Source organism: Mesitornis unicolor, unplaced genomic scaffold, assembly GCF_000695765.1.
Source record: "Mesitornis unicolor isolate BGI_N332 unplaced genomic scaffold, ASM69576v1 scaffold9181, whole genome shotgun sequence".
Lineage (NCBI taxonomy): Eukaryota > Metazoa > Chordata > Aves > Mesitornithiformes > Mesitornithidae > Mesitornis > Mesitornis unicolor.
In genome coordinates, this window is record NW_010161697.1 from 62093 (window position 1) to 77632 (window position 15540).

General features: G+C 40.0%; 1 protein-coding gene across 1 annotated transcript in view; it reads left to right on the top strand.

Annotated features, from left to right (window-relative positions):
* LOC104547627 (cyclic AMP-responsive element-binding protein 5) overlaps positions 1-15540 on the top strand; it is a gene marked incomplete at its 3' end in the record, with an annotated part of 143104 nt that overhangs the window by 40769 nt on the left and 86795 nt on the right. The gene's annotated exons all lie outside the window — the stretch shown is intronic.

Below are 15540 nucleotides of genomic sequence, written 5' to 3' on the forward strand. Positions count from 1 at the left end.
ACCAGATGTCATCCTTGTGGTTCTTGAGGTTACAGTTTTCACTTGATCCTGCCAGCATGCGGCAAGGACCCCTGCAATGTGCATTGCAGACTGTGGGGGAATGGCCAAGGTACTACATCTACTCTAGACGTGGCACTTTGGTTCAAAAGGGGGCAGAGTGGTGTACTTGCAGGGAAGTCACGCTTTCTCCATCTGTTTTTTTTTTTGTTGTTGTTTATCTGCTTACATTCAAAGTCCATGTTGTTTCTATAACTGTTCTCAGAAGAAAGACAGTATTTCTGAAGCTGATCCTTTCACTTTCTTCAATGGGAATTCCAGGTGCTCATTGGAATTAGGCTATTTCCTGTGTAATCTGTACAACTGAGGAATGCCAGAAGACAAAATTAAAAAGGCCATCAAGATAAATGAAGTTTGGCACAGAGACTTCTGAACAGTTGCTCAATTTGTGATGATGGATCCATATTTATTCCCATAAATTGACAGTATGGATGCTTATTGTATTGGCTTGAATGCCAATTGCGTGCTCATGTACTTGGTTACTTCCAGCAAACATGAGGTCCTTACAAGTCACAATAACTTGTTAATAATGATACAGAAACTGCCCAGATGGTACAGTTTTTTGTCACACAACTCTGAGAATTTGACGGTGGGGGGGGGGTTTATGCATGAAAACATATGAATAGAAAGATAGATCAGTGGACTGAGAATGAAGAGGCACTCTAGAGTCATTATCTGTCATTTGTAATTTGGTCACATCCATTATATGATAAGTGAAAAAGTAGCCTCTGTCCCCAGTCATTGTCTAAATAATTTATAAGCAACTCGCAGTCTCTTCAGAGTAAAACCAAAAAGTGAAATCCTGGCACTGAAAACTCAAAATCCAATTATTCTTGAGTTTTCTTTCAAGATTCCTGGTGGCTAGGGGAAGATGTAGACCACAGGCTTCCTACCTCCTGGTGCCATGGTGGCAGGGATGGCTGGTGGCACTGACCACTCCCTAAGGGTTACTCAGCCACACATAGGACATGGATTTCTTCCACAGCCCCAGTTTTGTGCTCCTGACAAAGTCCCCCTACTTTCCTTTTACTACTATTTAAGCATTTGGTTCTTAGTATAGAAATCTAATAGTACACGTAAAGTAAATCTATTTGATAGATGTGCTTTTGTATATGTTACACACAGACAATACGCAGTGTTCACGTTCACCAAGATTTCACACGTGATACCGTTTGCTTGTGAACCCAAGAAAGTTGTCGGCTTACAAATGTCCCATTCTGTTCAAAGACAAGGGGCTGGGAGAGAGGAAGGGAGAAAGAAACAGTTTCTTTTTCAGTTTTAGAAAGAAAAACAGCTAATGCCACTATTTGGGTTAAGGATTATTAAGCTCCTGTTCAAATTGTGACTTAATAGGTCTAGTGGTAATTATGATCCTAATTAAAAACAAAAAAAACGTGAAACAACTTTTAATACTCAGTGGTGAGGTATTTTATATGGGACTGTACTTGGCTTCCAAACAATTGTTTCTATATAATGAGAAAAAAACCTGCATGTGGTTTTGCAAGACCCTGTCAGTCAGGTTTTAGGTTTGTGTTGGTTCGGGGCCATGGTGATTAGAATCTCCAAAGTTGGAGGGGTTACGGATAAAAAGCCCTATTTCCTAGTCAGTGGTGAGTGTCTCATTTGGGAAACTTTGTCATGACATATCTTAATTCTCCCCTGTGACTGAGTCACACAAATGTTTCCTAACTCTGAGTCTAAAGCTGCTCAATTGGGAGGCAATTGTCAGCATTTTAGTCTCTGTGTGAGTTGGTGTGTGAATGAGACTTATGGTGTGACCTCTAGCATACTCTGTTCCCCATTCTTCCCTCTTCCTAGGAGGTTTTGTTTTTTGTTCATGGTGTGTCCTAGGAGATAATTGCTGCATTTTGGACTTCATCTACTTGCCAACGTGTTGAGCATCCTTGTTGTTTGTCTTCTTTTCTTTCAGTCTTTTTCCTATGGTGCCTGTTTTATTTATTCGAAGAACATATCTTGTCATTTCCATTTATCTTCATCTTATCCATCTAAACGTGCTAAGAATTATATCGAAGGCTCATTCACAAGGAATACAGGCTGGAAAATGGTTTTGATATTAGGCAACCGAAGAAAAATCCAGAGGGATTCAGAAAATGTTTGAGTTCTGCATAGTTTGATGGTTCTAATTTGACCTTAAAAAGATGAGATGGTTCAGCTTTTTAACAAGCCCTAATTCTGAGGTGCTCAAATCAGTGGTTTTGGGTTGGGTTCCCCTTTCTAAAAAAAAAAAAAAATCATCTGAAGATACCCCAAAGGGTAGATGAGTCCTTACCGTGGAGAATTGTGGTAGGGAATATGCCTTTTAATGAGCAATAAAGCCAACAGAGAGTAACTGGGTAAAACTTTCATTGAGCTAGTTCTGTAAGAGCAGGATCTAGCCCTAAAGGTTATATAGAACCATCTTGTAGCAATATTCTGATTTTTATCACAACCACAAATATTTTAGTGTCAGAGTATGGCCAAGCCACCTGCAAATGTTTGTGATGGCCTTACTCCAATGAAAACAAGGAACAGCAATGAAAGTCTTCATTTAGACCCTGATAATAGGCTGTGCTCCAGTAACAGAGAATGGGACCCACCTGTGCCCACACACAGCTTGTTTCATGGTGAGGAGTGGGCGAGTTCACAGCAGCTGATGTTCCCGGGGGATGTAATTTTTCCCTACTTTCTTCTTCTCTTTTTCCTCCCTCTCCCTCCATTGCTCTCCCGCCCTGCCTCTCTCTTATTTTCCCTATCCCCTCCTCTGGCTCTGGGGGCTTGCATGTAAAATGAGATCTTAACACAAGGCATGGGAAAACATGACAGAATGAGCATTGTTGGGCAAGCCTTACTGGCACCGTGTACATACACACATTGTTTCAGGTATTAAACTTCAGCTACTACTGAACAGGCATCCAGCCAGACTAATCAGAAAAAGAGAAGAGCATGAAGGTTAATAACTTGAAAAATAAGACAGGATGCAGTCCCACTTTTCTCCCACCATGTACCTTGGTTGAGAACAAACAGCAACATTAACATTACAGCAAACTGGCAGGCTGATATAAAGGTCCCAGGTAGTATTTATGTGGTGAAGCAGGCTCTAATCTCCTTGCCATCCCTCCCCCCCAAGCCTTTAGCATGTGGGAGGAATGCTGTAACTAGTAACTACTTGTGCTGATGAAAAATCAGTTGAGGAACACTTAGCAGTGAAGGATGTTTTTGGCTGATTAATAGCACATCATTTGGAGATAAGACACATGGAGGAAAAGCAGTAAGGCATATGGAGGAAGGGGAGAAAAAATTATATAAGACATACATTTGTCAAAGGTATAGAAAGGCAGATAAGCTGGATCAGCTCAAGATACGGGACTCTGAACTAGGCTGTACAATAGCAGGGTTTGTTGTCTTTTTTTAAAGAACTTAATTTTTTCAGTGACTGAGTATTCAGCAATGTATGCAAAAATTATGGTCAGACAAATTAGTGACAATGCAGTACACTGGTTACTTTATCTGGGCACATGTTTTGCTAGGTAAGTTGTCTTTTGCAGACCAGCAAAGACTGTAGGTGGCTGCAGCCTAACAGCTCAGTGTTCCTGGAGAAAGTAACCTACTGCTGTTTTTCAAGCTACTGGCAGACATAACTAGCAATTATTCCAGCTTGAAACTCACTGGTCCACCTCTGTAGCTGAAATGGAACACAGGAGGATTGAGGGTTGTCAAAGATCCAGCAAGTTGTTAACATTGTACTAAATGGAGAGGGAGATGCGAGTCCAGTTTTAGTGAACTTCAGGCTCCAAAGTGGACATAGAGCACTAACCATGTGATGTAGATTATCTGTTTTCAAAGGGGTGTAGAGCATTTTAATCAAGATAAGATGGTCTTCTGGCACAGCATCAGAAGGGACAAATTGCAACCACATTTGGTGAAATCCAAGCAGGTAGAAGAAGGCAACAGAAGGGGATTTGGAAGATGCCTCTGGTGCCTGTATGTACTGAAGAACCATGGTACCAGTGAGAGGACAGCCTTTCAGTCCCCACAGGCAGCATTCCTTTTGACACTTATGTGTTTCCTTCCTGTTCCTTTTCTTCCCTCTCAAGATCCCATGTATCTCTCTCTGTTTCCAGTTTATCGTCTTTTCATGGGGTTGAATTCTTTCCAAACAGAGGGGCATAGGAAATGAAGTGGTCATGAAAACTGCATGTAATGGGACAAACAGAGGTTTGGTGACACAGTGGAGAGCAGACTCATTGTGACTGGCCTTGGTGATTTGGAAAACAAAAAAACCCACAACTTCTCGGCTGTAATCTTAATCTGAGGGACCCAAGATGGCAGGACAAGGCTCGTCTGTGGCAAGCACAGGAATTTTACCATAGCAGGAAACTATGTGAACCTGCAGCTGCTGGTTGAGTTCTTGGAGTATCCTGCTATCATCCTTTATAGCTTGAGGAAACAGAAAAGACTCCTGTAAGAGATGTTCAGCAGCAGAAGCCCTTCCATAATGCAGCTAGTTCTGGAAGGCACTTGGAATAGGCTGGTAACTCAGCGGGGTCTTTGTACATGCCAGACAAAGTCTCTATTTAAGTTCCTAGTAAGTTGGAGGAGTGCATGGCATCAAAGAGGCTATGAAATGATGTGCTTTTATTACATTCAAAGAGCAGTTCCCTTTCTGGGAAACCTGGGATAAAAGCCTCTGTTCCAAGTAGTGTATTTGAACTGAAGCACCACAGTATGTTGTGAGATGAGAAGAAATATGCAGTGAGAGATGAAGTATCAAATGACCTCTCGGTTACTTCATCAGGTCCATTCTGTAGCCTTGGTTGCGCAGGATGTAAGAACATAAGTGAGATCACTGGAAGGGGAGGCAAAAGGGGAGGTGAGGAAAGCATCTGACAGTGTCTTTCTGTCCAAATCTCTTTTCCCCCCTGTCTTTGTACTCAAAGTTGTACTCAAATTTATTCCCTGTTTAATGCTCCTGCTTTTTTTTTTTCTGTTTATGCTGACATGTTTTCTATAGTCCCTTCTGCTACACTGACCTCAGCAAACCATGTTAGCATGGAATTCCATCAAGCCACATGTGCTCAGCAGTCACAGGTCTCTGGGAAGCTCAGGTGAATTACTTAGGAAATAATTGCAGGTGAGCCATTCACAGAAACAAGTTGTCTCATAGCTTTGGGCTAGTAGACAGGGTGATGTGGGAGAAAATGGAGTCTAACAGATGGATCCTCTCAAGCCACTTCATCCCTTTTAGCTAGCTGCTGCCCAGATTCACATGTTGACCTGCAGACCAAACCATGCCACTCTGTGATATTTGGAAGCTCTGTCTGCTCCCAACCCTCCCCTTTTGTTGTTTGCATTGGCATGTTCAGGAGCTGCTGACTCAATCTCTCCTGCCACTGCTGAGTCAGGAAGAAAAAGAGCAAACAGCACCGCTCGGTGTGTCAGACACAGCACAAAGGGGTGATTGTTCACGACATCTCTTTTCTGCCCCCAACTGCATACTCCCATGCCTTCCCAAAAACTCTTGCTGTAAGGTCTAGAGAGGGGATGGAAAGTACTGACATATATCAAGATGACTTTCAGGGACTGAAAGGAGGATCATTAGTGAGGTAATAAATAGCCTGTCAACCAGGAATGGAGATGGTTTAGTGTGTTTCTTATCTGACTTGAAGTCAACTGTTATCCTGAAAGTTATGCGCTTGTTATAGAAGTTGGTTAAATTTATTAATGAATGCAGTATTTTATGCCTCATACTTTCTACTTGAAAAAAGGCCTAAGCTATTAGAAATGTTGCTTCACAGCAAGAACACCAGAAAAAAGTGTCAGGGTTATTGTGTGACTTGCTGGCCACTGACTCTTACTGGAATTTGTTGTCTTTCCTTATGAAGAGAAACCAACCCTCTCCCTCTCTTGATGGTTGTTTCAGATAGGCAGCGAAAACACACTCAAACCAATTCTTATGTAAGTGGTTTCTAAGAAATAGATAATCACATTTCCATTCTGGAAAGCTCTTCATGCCCAAGAACTATAGAAGAGCAAGGTCAGAATGGTGTATTGCACCCATAGCTGTATATGAACAGGACTGAGCTTTCATAGGCATAGGTTACCTCTCATATCAGAGTAAGTCATAAATAGGACTTAAATATGATATACAGAACTTGGCAAATACAGCATTGATTGCGTGATTTTAGTGGTTGGTATCTCTTATGTACCTCCCGTATATGTATATAATACGCACTGTATAAATCTACTTTAAAGGTGTCATCAAAATTTATAGTCAGAGCTTCTGATTTATATGAGTCTCTGAACTAAAACAGATGTAAAATCATTTTGGGACGGAAGAGAATCTCAGAGTTGCAGTGGGTTTGATGCAGCAGATCAAGCTTTCCTAGACCAGAGGTGATCATTAGAGCTCTGCACAGCCGAATTGCATAGCTCTGCTCTTCATCACAGGTTTGCACTTAACATGCCCTGATGCATGTGTCCAGTATGTGTTTTATCCAAGTGTCAGCCTGTTTGACAGGTAACTAAGCTGCAGTAAAACACTAACTCAAACAATATAGACTTTGTTTGGTGTAGGGCTTTTTTTTATTTCTTTCTTTTCTTTTTATTTAAGAGAGTAATTTGCAGGTTCCAGAGGAAGAGCAAGCTTTGGGATGCTGCCTCACACCACGGCAGTTCAGAGAAGGGCTTAGATGTTTGCTGGGGGTGGCACAATGGCTATAACGAGTAAGTAAAAAGTGAAGACCTTTATGTGCAAAGAACGCTGATAAAAATTTAGTTGCTCATCAACAAGTTATGTTTGTCTCTGTTTCAATAAGGGAATTGGCATTAGTGTGCTGAACAGAAACCACCTCGTTTTTACATGGTTTGTCTTGCCATTGGATTTTTGAAAGCTCTCACAGGGATATAAAAACATACTATGAGTTAGTAAAGTGTTAATTTTATTTTTTTTTATTTTTTTTAAGCTGGTACCTGGATGAAAACCAATGACAATATTTCAGAGGAAAATGCCTCGGGGAAACACAGAAGTTATAGACTATGCATAAAATGTATGGATCCTATTTTAGCACCTGTAAAAGTAGGCCTTTCTATTAATTGATAAGTTGAATTTTAGAAATCAGTGGTACAATACAGTATGGTCCTATGTAAGGCATATGTATGGATTTATTCATACTTATGGACAGGCCAAATACGCATTTGAAAAAAACAAAACAAAATTACAATTTAAATCAAAAGCATAAATAATTCTAAGATGACAACATCACCAAAAGGACTTCTTTTAAACAAATGAAATTATGCATGGTTTAGAAGGAGAAGGTAATTTAAATAAACCTGACGTTTTGGAGACCTTCTAGCAAAGTTCCACGTGGTAAATTATAATTTTAAATACTCTTAGCAATGTTTAGTAAAAAATTGCTGAGGTGAACAAGCAACTGGTGGCTAGACAGGATCTGCAGGTAGCTTGAGAAGTGCTCATTTTGATGAGTGCAGGAAGAGTGTTCCTTGGAAGAAGGAACAAATTAGAGTGTGTGCTTTAGAAACATTTGCTGCTATGAGCATCTCTGTTCTGCCAACAGAGACCTTTATTCTAAGCTCACATACAAGAAGTGGAATTTTGCCAGTAAACGAAGGGGTTGTGTTACTCAAGTTGTACTATCCAGGTCCTAATTGGTTTATGAAATGAAGGGGGCAATCTTTGAGCTATTACCAGCTTCCTCTGCTGCAAGTGAAGTGAATCGCAGCTGTTTTGATGGGGTCCATAAAAACCTGGCGAGGTAATAAAATGTTTTCAGTGGACAATTCTCCAAACGAGTGAAATCCAAACCCCTAGCTTATTTGACAGTCTTTAGAGAATTGTATGTACTTCCTGGGGAATTCTGATTTATGTTTTGTAACTTTTATCGGATTCTTTAACCATAGCATCCAATCTGACTGGTGCTGTAAATGTAAGGGCTCAAAGTAACATTCTTACTTCTTTTTAACCCTACAAATTGAAATACAATGTCCCTATATCGAATATTTGATCTAAGAAAAGTTGTGCTTGTCGTTAGTTTTCTATCTTTTCTTGCTTGTGTCTTTATACTTTTTTGTCCTTCCTACCTCTTGCTCTTTTTTTGTGAGATTAAAAAAAAAGGCATGGTTAGCATCAAATGATCCTAGAGAGAAATTCTTCTGGTGATTCCAGTCCCATGATTTCTTTAATGAAAATAGTAGCTTTTGTTATTCATAAGTTTTCTTCAAGCACCTTAAAATTTTCTAGACCTGGTTAGAAGTCAGACATGTAAAACCTGATTTCTTAACACTGCGGTTGTTCTGAACCATTTGTTCACAGAATCACAGAATCTCAGGAGTTGGAAGGGACCTCGAAAGATCATCCAGTCCAACCCCCCTGCCAGAGCAGGATCACCTAGACTAGGTTACACAGGAACGCGTGTTGTTCTGTTCATGGTGGTTTTGAGAGAGAGTTCAAGTACAACCTGGCATTTTTTGTATCGTTGTATGTGTTGAGGATTTCACAATTTTCTGTGATACCATTCAGTGTTCACTTAGAATGCTGTTCTTCTCAGCATTCCTGACATTAAGCATTTTTATTTAAGGCCTGGATTTCTTTAAACGTATTTTTTCCTTGTGTTTCTTCACCTTCCCCCCTTCCACCCCCAAAATGTGTGTGATTTCCCAGGCAAAGACAGGATGATCCCATCTTTGCAAGTAAGATGGCCTAGAAAGAATACAAATAGAGAACATAATGAGAAGTTTCTTAGAGAGTAATGAATAGGGTTTCCAGGTTGGTTAAATCTCAGCTGATTGGGCTTGAAGCTCACATTGCTGTGAGCATCCACTTTCACACCTGTAGCTGGACATTTATATAACACATCATTGAAGCTTCTCCCTTTGTATTAGTCCTCATATGGCGGATGTTCCTTGCCATATCTTAGGCTGCTGCCTCTGGTGTCCAGAGAGTGACGATGCCACTGCACTTCAGCTGCAAGGTGCTGTCTGGGCAGCCTCTGATCTTAAAGGAGTGTGACTAGGAGCAAGTGCAAGCTACAGCTGAGCATCTGGCTTCCTTTTCTTGACAGGTGGCTTCTCCTACTGCCTGTCCCTGGCTTGTAGCATGCAGTAGGGTTGTCCCATGTATTGCATAGGAAGATGTTGAAAAGATGCACTTATCTGTATGGTGATGCTCTCCTGGAACATTTTGGCAGAGCTGTGTGCAGGAAGCTTCCCTGACACATTCATTGGTAAAGCTTGTGTTCTCAGCAAGTGTTTTCGTGCTGTTACTGGACACTGCCCCTGGAGAGATGAGCTGCTGACTTAATGTGCCTGAAGGAATCTCTTTTTGGATATGCTGAACTTCATTAATTCATTTTTGCTGTGAGTTGTTGATGTAACTTTTTTGGGCAGCACATGAAAGTGGGCGAAAGGCAGCAATAGTTTTTAGATATTCGGTCAAACAAGAAGGTCTGTCAAACTCAGCAGGCTTTTAATAGATGGCCGATCCTGGTTGAAATACTGCTGCAACACTTGAAGAAATTAACTGGGACTGGTAAACAAAGGAGACCAAATTAGATCCAATTTCCTATTATTTCTCTCAATTTGTGCTTGATTTGAGTGGTTTCATTTGTTTGAGGTCACGTGGCACGGGTATTAAACAAAGTCTATACTGAAGATGCATGGTCAGTAGATTATAAAATCAGAGCTGGCTAATACACACACCAAATGTAAGAGCTGTGTGGAAAATCTTACCTCCTTACAATTAATTTCCTCTTGGCCTGTTTTAATTTCTTCCTACTCTTCAGTTCATTCTAGACCAACAGAGAAGAGAGACCTAGAGTGTCTTTGAATAGTTTTTGATCTGTGGGGAAATAAAATAGGAAGCAGAATAATATTTCTACTGTGAAGTAGCAAAGAAAGTTGGAAGAAAGCAGCTAGTGAGTTCCCTTTGTGCCATACTAAATGGATGTGGAGAAAGATATGGATTCTGGGCTCCACAACATGGAAGAAAATCCATATTTGCTTCCAAATTTTCCCCTGGCCTCTATTTAGTTCTATTGTTCCAATAAGAAATTTGTGACTCAAAGGATTTATTCAAAATCTATATAAAACATAATAGGCAAAGTTCATTCCAGAAGCCATCAAGTGAAACTACATTTCTCTGTGGGGAAAGCTGGGGTCCCTTCCAGTCTGGTCTTTTTCTGTACACAGCCTAGTAGCTTGGAGCTTTTTGTTGCATTTTAATGGAACATCAAGGGTTGTGAGGCTCTAACTCCTATAAAGCAAATGTTAGAAGCAATATTGGACTCAAGCAGAACCCATAAATGCAGAGGGAAGCAAAAACTCCTATATAAAAAAACCCCAGTGTTTGAGAACAAAAGAAAAAAAAACCACATTTCAAACCTCAAAGGAAAAAAATAATTTTCATTTTGGAGGAAACTTCCTTGGAAATGTTCAATTTTCCTTATGACCGAGTTGGGAAGCTGTAAGATGTGTCCTTGAAGACTGCATAAATGACTCCAAGCAAAAAAAAACTATTCCATGTTGTCAATAAAAACCCACCACTGAGATATACATTTCCTTCTTACTCCTCTTGCTTGCCCATGAACAGGAAAATACCCCTGCCATGTTTACAGGCCCTGCCTTGTTATTTGTATGATGGACAGAGAGCTAAAACCGGTATTGCCAACACTGCTTATTGGAAAAATCTGGGACTAATTAAGGGACCTCATTTGTTAGTGCTCATATGTTCACCAGTGGAAATTACTTGGGAGAACAGTTCTACCAATAAAGAACAGTGCTCTGTAATAGAACTGTAGAAAAATGACAAAGGTAACAGCAGCTTCAGGGGAACAGGATGAAAAATATTAACCTAAAAAAAATTTACTACATTGGCTTTGAAAGTAATTTTTTTGTCTTCCAGTAGGGAAAAGAGAATGTAATAGGGGAAAGAGAATGTAATTCGCCTAAGCTAGATGATGACTTGTAGTGTTTCTACTTGTTAATGATTTACTTACTTGAATGGACCTTATGAATTGTGGCGGAAGTTTTAGCTGAGTAATTTTCAATATTGGGTTATGTTATTTTATTACTGGATCTGCTGAGTGTTCCTTTTGATGGTGTCTTCTCCCAAGAGCTATGAGCACTGTGAAACTTTTTCATGTTATTTTTTCAAAATCAAGGTTGTGCATTCCAAAACCAAGAAAATAAGCTACCAAGGCAGTGGGACTTTTAGTATTTCCTCATGCTGCTCCCTTTCTCCTTACATTTCTCCTGAGCTGTCTGCTTAATCCCACATCTGCTCCCACAAGTTGATGCAGGTCTTTGTTTACAAGTTGTGTCACAGGATACAGGGTGAATATACTTGTTGTACAGTGCTGCCTTTGTGGTTGCTGAGATGTGATGTCCTTTTCTGGATGGCAAGCAGCAGTGCTGTTGTTTCACCCCAGCAAGGCATATGGTACAACGTGATGCAATGGAGAGAGGAATTGGTGGGTAAATGATGAGCCATTGCCATCAAGGCAACAGAATGTATTGTCAAAAGAAAAAGAAAAATACAATCCAAAATCAGTTGAAGAGCAATCTTTCAGGCTTTGTTGTAATTCCTGTTTGCAGTCACTTCTGTACCATGTAGTGTGTGTTGGATGCATTCTCTGTTTTGACATTTGCTGTGAGAGTGTAAGGCATACATATGTACACATGATTCTGCAGTTTTTTTAGCCTACATGATAACTTATGGTTGCACCTAGATGGTCTCTTTCCCTCTAGTTCTTCAGGTTTGTAGAGCTGCAAGGGGACGTGATCTTTCACTACAAGTTGTGACATTTCCATTCCCAGTTCAGTGGTGGCTCCAGGGTTCAAACTTGCAGCCTAAAAATGAACTAGGCTAAGGGGCCGTTACTGTCAAGAATAAAGCCGTGTACTGTAACTGAGCGTAATCAGTTTGGATCACATTCACAGATTCTTTGTATTAGCTTTATCAGGTCGGGCCATCAGAGAGCAGATAGACAGGTAAGACCGAAAGACCTCTGAACCCAATTAAAGTTGTACCACAAAGAAATCAAATTCATGTGGTTTAGATTTCAGAAAGTTACATTTGGTGGGCTGTACTTACTTTTATTCTGTAACCTAATGCAGACCATGTGAACATTTGAAATGCTTTTAACAGTTAAACCAGCTCAAATAACACAGAACCAGAGCAGCAGTAAAGAGTGAATTAAGACTGATTTCAACTGCAGCTAAATTTTTTTCCTCTTAAAGAAATATAAATGAGTGATATATTTAAAAACTACCATATATATATAGCAATACTTTCTTCAGCTTTTAGCACTACAATGGCCATTCTCTTATCTTTAAAATAAATGTTTGGTTTAAAAAGCAATCCTAAACCCACAGCCTTTTATTTGCATTGTTTCCAGGTGAGTTTGTATGGAACCATTGATATTCCCATTGATGCTCATAGTTTGGGGATTGGTCATAGAGCTCTGAGATAATCCTGAGAAGCTGACATTTAAAATACTTAGCACAATAAAAGCACCAGTACGTGAAAATAAGAAAATAGGTATTTTATTTGCAGTCCCCTTTTTTAAAATAGATGTGTGTGTGTAGCTTTTCGCTCACGAACACTGCTTGCTTGGTGATGTTAGGTAGGCCGTATGCGTGGAGCAAATAGAGGTTCAACTGGTGCAGACTGGTATGTGTTCAGTTTCTCTATTTTCTGAACAGACAGACTGAATGAAGTTCCTGAAGCCTCCAAAAGATCTGGCTGGAGGTGGACAGTGCCAAATGTGCCAGTGTCCTGCATCTTACTTCGGGAAAGTGATGCAGTTTACATCCAAAGGGGGGAAAAAATGACTGCCTTAGCACCAGGATCATTCAGTGGATGAGTCTGCTCAATTTTGCTCTGCAACAATGATTTTCCAGGACTCTGGGAGGTCTTTTGGGCCTTGGGGAAAACGATCAGGCCTACAGCTTTTGCCTGTATTATATTGAAGGAAGAACTTCCTAGGGCCCCAGCCCTTCCCTTGTATCTCTTAAGAAACCAAAATGCAAACCTCGTGCCATTCTGCTTTTTGGCACTGAGCCACCTGGCTATCAGCAGCTAAACCCAGCTTCCTGGCTCCAGAGCACGACTGCTAGCCTGTGCTGGATATAGCTCGTTTCCCCCAACAGCTGGCCTGATGTGTCTGCGTGTAGAACAGCTTTCCCTGCTGCTCCTCGTGTAGAGCTGACTGCTTTGTTGTCTCTGTCCCCCTCCCCTGCCCTTTCCTGTAAGCTTTTGGGGCTGATGTGGCAAGGAGCGTGTTCAGGCACAGAGATCTCAATTTTGCATTATTGAAACCTAAGGTTGTGTATTGCTGAGACTTTTTTTGTGACTGCTCTTCTTTCCACGGGCCACATACAGCAATTCAGAAGCTTTCTTCAAGCTGTTCAACCCAGGGAGAGGAAGATCTACTCTCATGCCTATTTTCCATAAGCAAAGATCTATATTGATTTTTAAATTTTATTTTATTATATTTTAAATCTCAGTTGAAAATGTAACAAAGCACTTGTTTTCTGTAAAGGAATGTCCTTTGCATCACCATTCCCAAGCAGTGGCTGATGCACTGCTCATGAAATGCAAGCTGTTTCATTGTGTTAATGCGGGGAGCTGGGGCTGCCCTTGCTAATTCTCAGAAGTGCAGGGACTGGAAGAAAATCTCCATCTGCACCAGTGCACAGAGACTCTTCTACTGTGTGGGGACCAGAACTGGTGGAGTGGAAGGGGACACACTCCCTGCTCACTCTCACTTTTGTTATATACTGGGCTTGGCAGGGTCATTCAAAATGCTTGCATCTAACTAGGAAAAGAGGGGTATATCCTGGGAAGGTTAAAATGGTAAAATGGCTGCTACTCTTCTAACAATGCCCTCCATATCTCAGAAATTAAGGAAAACAGAAGACCTCACCAAGTTCTTTGGAGAACAGACACTGTAAGTGTGGAAAACACTTAAGTTCTGATTATAAGAACAATAGCAAACCCATCAATGAATAGGTAAAATCAAGTGGATGTTGGATGATGTAACATCAGAAATTATGGAAGTGCTAGCTTGGACCAAGGAGAATTCACTTTGGTTTCTTGGTCATCACTGATTTCTTTATGATCTTTGGCAAATTTCTCAGCCTCAGTTCACCAACTGTAAAATAAGGGAAGAAATACTCCCTCACCTTACAGGAATGTCAAAAGGAATTTAGGTATTACAGGAGCAGAAAGTAAATAGGTTCCTCTGATAAAATGTCTTGAACATTTGATGTAATTAAACATCATCATTTTTTCTGTAAATATACTTTTTTGCCACAGAAATAAAGAAGACTCATAGTATTATGTAATCATGTCTAAAATAATGTACTATTAATTTCCTGGAAGCTAATATGTACTGCAGAAGATGCTTAAGCAGAGTGAAAAAAATTAGAATGCATATACTATATTTTCTCCAGACACTGAGGTAATCTCGACACCGCAGCGGCAGAGGGCTTGGACTAGATACTCTTTAAACATCCCCGCCAGCCCAAACCATAGGATACTATGATTTGTAGAAAAAAACTTTAAATGGGAGTTAATTATCAGACATATTTTGTAACGGCCATAAAATGCTGATACACACAAGAAACAAAGCTTAAAATAATTTCCTTTAACTTTTCAAAATCGAGATAAAATGAGTTAATAAACATTAAGATTTGTTTCAAAAGTATTCAACATATTCAAATGTAGAAAGAGTTTCATTTTCTTTTTCTCTTTTTTTTTTTCTTTTTCAATTAAAATAAATTTGGTTTTGTTCCATTGAATCAGACATTCACAAATCCTGCAAACACTGATTTTTCTTTTGAAAAAGTATTTTACTTCAGTTATTTTTTTCTTTTCTCATTTTGGTTAATTCATTCTATTATAGTAGCCCCCAAAGACTCTCAAACAGACCCCATTCTTTGCAAAATACTAAAAAATGAGTTTTATGTCAAGAGAAGTACAAGCCTACAATCTTCAATTGCAATTTAAATAAATTACAAGGGCTTAATAAAGCCCTTGTCTTCAATCTCAATATTGCATGCTGCCTTCTCTCTCTTTAGAAGGTATCCATTCATTCCTCATCTTTTGTGTGTGTGTGTTTTCCTTGTTTTCCCTAGACTGGACTATGCACACTGTCTTCGTGGCAGGCAAACTCTGAGGAAGCTTTCCATCCTAATTCCTTTCTGTTAATGAAAGTTATGAAGTACTGCCAGTGTGCATACTGCCTGTTTAACACAAGGAAAATGAAAGCAATTCACTTCCCTAACCCAAATCCTTCCACGGGGCAAGTCAGACGTGCCAGAGATAAAAGTGATGCTCTGAAAGCAAATGTTGGAGGCATATCCACACAGGTGATATAAATCAAACCATTTTAGAAAGGAAGTGAATTAAGTTTCCCCATACATCCAAAGGAACTCCTTTTGCTCCCCCACAATGGCAAGAGCCTG